Raw genomic sequence first — 3,242 nt, forward strand, 5'->3', positions numbered from 1 at the left:
ACTCTCGATATTTGATAAAGGAGCAAAAGAGTTTGATAAAGGAGTATTATTGGAACTTTTATTTGCTCTGTACTTTGTTAGTAGTCAATTGAAGGTTCCTAGATCTGCCCATAAGCAAAAATATATAATTCTGCCCAAAATGTAGTAAAACATATCTTCCGAAAGGCAAGGTATGGTGAGCAGAGAGCATAAACATACACTTTTAGGTCAAAAAGTGCAAAAAAAATCCCTCAGGCAGTGCAGCATAAGTGAAAAAGAAAATTGTGAGGTAAAAACAAAAAACAAAATGGCAGTCGCAATGAATTCCTCACACGACCGCCATGAAAATCAGCAAATAGTGCATAACCAATACCTTTTAAGAGGAACAATGCATTCAATGCATGTTCCCCTAACTTTCCTTCACTGCAGGAGTATGAAAATGTGCCCAAGAATATCTGCTGGCTCTCTCGACTCCCGCCGCAGTCACAGAGCTCCGCAGAAGTTAGCCATCTTCAAACGGCATCAAGCCACGACCCTGAAGATAAACAGTTCTGATCTGTGCATAGGGAGGGATCTACAATTAACTAGATACATAACTCACTTATGCCTTCGCTTGTTCTTTGCCACCAAGTTCCCTCTATTTAATAAGAAGCTAGATTACAGTGTTTGTTTTGCCTTGGTCAAATCTGGAGAGTAATTACAGAGATGGCACTCACCTGTTTAACAGGGTCAAGGTAGTGCTGACACACTTCTTTCGACCGACTGTTATGACTTTCCAATCTCATGATGAATATCTTATAGTTTCTGATATAAAATGGGCAGGGGTCCCATTTCCTTGCCCCAGCTGGAAGAAAAGTGCTCCAGAGCGTAATTTCTCCCCACTAGCTTTGGCTCCTAAAAGTACAAAGTGCAAAGGAACGATTTTGAAAATAGGTTTCAAATCAGTAAATACATTCAAGTACAATCATGTGCAAAGAAATTCCACTCACTCCAACTCTTAGCACGTCCTCGCACCAGCCGCCATTTAATAATGTGGTTGTGACAGAAACTCGAGTGCCAAAAGACTGAGGCGACTAGTAGCAATAAACAAGCATTTGCAATGCAATGGGTCTCGCGTTTGCTCGAGTTAGAGCTACTAGTGTTGAAAATTCCTAAGTGGACTTTTCTTGCCCCATAAATTGAAAATGAAAAGTAAAACAGTTGACATAAGCGAGCGGATTCAAAGTGCCACAGCCGCCATGAGCATGAGCCCAAAGGAGAGCCACAAAAGGAAAAAGAAGTTTGCTCGCAGTCAAACTTATTGGCAAAAGTCCAGTTATCCATGTAACAGGGTCGGTGTCCAAGGCGGTAACAAAAGCGCCCCAAGGAAGGACAAATGTAAAGCATTTACCAATGACAACAAAGGATTTTTGAAAGGTAAGCCCATGAACAAGTGAGCATGGTGGGCATGTGGTGGGCGTGGTTCAAAGCCCACAGATAGATTACAACAGGTCAAAGCGCCTGCGTGCTTGACCTGATGAATAAGTTAGACAAATCCAGCGCTAGCCTCACCATATCGCTTTTTTCCCAAAGCATTGATAAATCCAATAGGTCTCACCTATGCAAGAACTATTGGCTTTGTGAATCTCTTTTGTCATGTTACACAGCTGCGCGGCTGCTGTGCAGCATGGTTCAAAATAAAATAAAATATAAAAGCGCTATGATGGAGCAAGCGTTGACTGCGCCATAGCATTTTTTTTTTTACTTTCAGCCATGTTGCATAGCTTAGAAATAGCATATACAAAGCCAACAGATCTTGCCTAAGTACGACCTATTGACTTTGCTATTGCTTATGTTTTTTAGGCAAGGGTTGATTAAGTGATTTTCCCAGGATCGAGGTTAATTGTGCTGGATTCGAACTTTATTCACCAGTTTCAAAGTCAGCTGTTAGACCGTGGCATGATATAAATATACGCACATTTTACACACACACATACATATATATATATATAGATATATATAGATATATAGATATTTGTAAATGTATACTTTAACTCATCTTTACAACTAAGTCACAGGGGATTTTACTAAAATCTCAATAATCAATGAGAAAGAAGAAGCAAGAGCAGATCCGGAACTAAAACACAGATTGGATACAGTTACTTGTTTAATTTACTAATTGATGCTTCCTTACCTGTAGTTATATATCGTTACTTCCCACATGGTATGGAGGATATTTAGTTTTTTTATGTGCAGCATGCGTCCTTCTTATATGTCATGTAACAGTCACAGTAAGAATCACTCTCCACAGTAAGAATCACTCTCCAGAAGCGCATTGACAAACCCCTTAAGAAACCAGAAAATAATCAATCTGTCTACTATATAGTTATACCTTGGTTTACTAAATAAGGTTAACCCTGTACTTGGCAAGGCTTTAAAAAATTGAGTGAAGGTCTTAAATGTTCCTCTACATGGAAATCTTTAGTAAAAGGTGAAAGATGTATTTGTTTTGAAGAGAAACCAGAGTATGCGTTTCATTGCTGTCATCTGCGGTGCCAGGAAACACAGTTCCACAGAATGTCAGGGTGATTTCGTTTACTAAGTTCATCTTAGAAAACCCTTTAAAATCCAACCAATGTATAATAATTGTTGTAATCCGGTACATTGATAAAAACACTTGTTGCCACAAAAAGAAACAACAGGAGGACTCAGAAGTGACACAGATTTATGGGTATGTAAATTTGGGCGTATGTCACATGACAGGAAAGGCTACACCACAATAGATTCCCTGCTCAAGTCACAATGTCCTTTTACTCTGCACATTCTGAATAGTGTGTCACACGGCCTTTTGTGAGGACCTGTGGCATCAAAGAAGAGGATTCTTATATGCCTACAACAAACTGTGCTCGCTAGCTTGTTGCTATTCTTTCTGAGACAATGAATGAGCCAGTGTGTTTTGTACTTAAAGCTCATAAGGCTGCATCAGCTGCTGTAACAAAAAAAGTATTGGCAAAGAGGAAAGAGTTAGAGCTATTAACATTGTAAATTCCTAACTGGACTTTTCTTGACACATAAACTGAAAATGAAAAGTAAAACAGTTGGCATAAGCAAGCCGATTCAAAGTGCCATGGCCGGCATGAGCATGAGCGCGAAGGAGAGACACAAAAGGGAAAAGAGGTTCGCTTGCAGTCAAACGTATCGAAAAAAGTGCAATTATCCATGTAACAGGGTCGATGGCCAAGGCTGTAAAAAAACTGCCCCAGGGAGGGACAAGCATGAAGCAT

At 39.8% G+C, this 3,242-nt stretch overlaps 1 non-coding gene across 1 annotated transcript; it reads right to left on the reverse strand.

The window, feature by feature from the left end:
- Positions 1 to 2,371: 2,371 nt before the first annotated feature.
- On the reverse strand, positions 2,372 to 2,487 carry LOC138257524 (U5 spliceosomal RNA). Its single transcript, XR_011198378.1, has one exon. It is a non-coding gene; the product is annotated as a U5 spliceosomal RNA (small nuclear RNA).
- Between the last annotated feature and the right edge of the window lie 755 nt (positions 2,488 to 3,242).

The sequence above is a fragment of the Pleurodeles waltl genome, chromosome 1_2, assembly GCF_031143425.1.
Source record: "Pleurodeles waltl isolate 20211129_DDA chromosome 1_2, aPleWal1.hap1.20221129, whole genome shotgun sequence".
NCBI lineage: Eukaryota > Metazoa > Chordata > Amphibia > Caudata > Salamandridae > Pleurodeles > Pleurodeles waltl.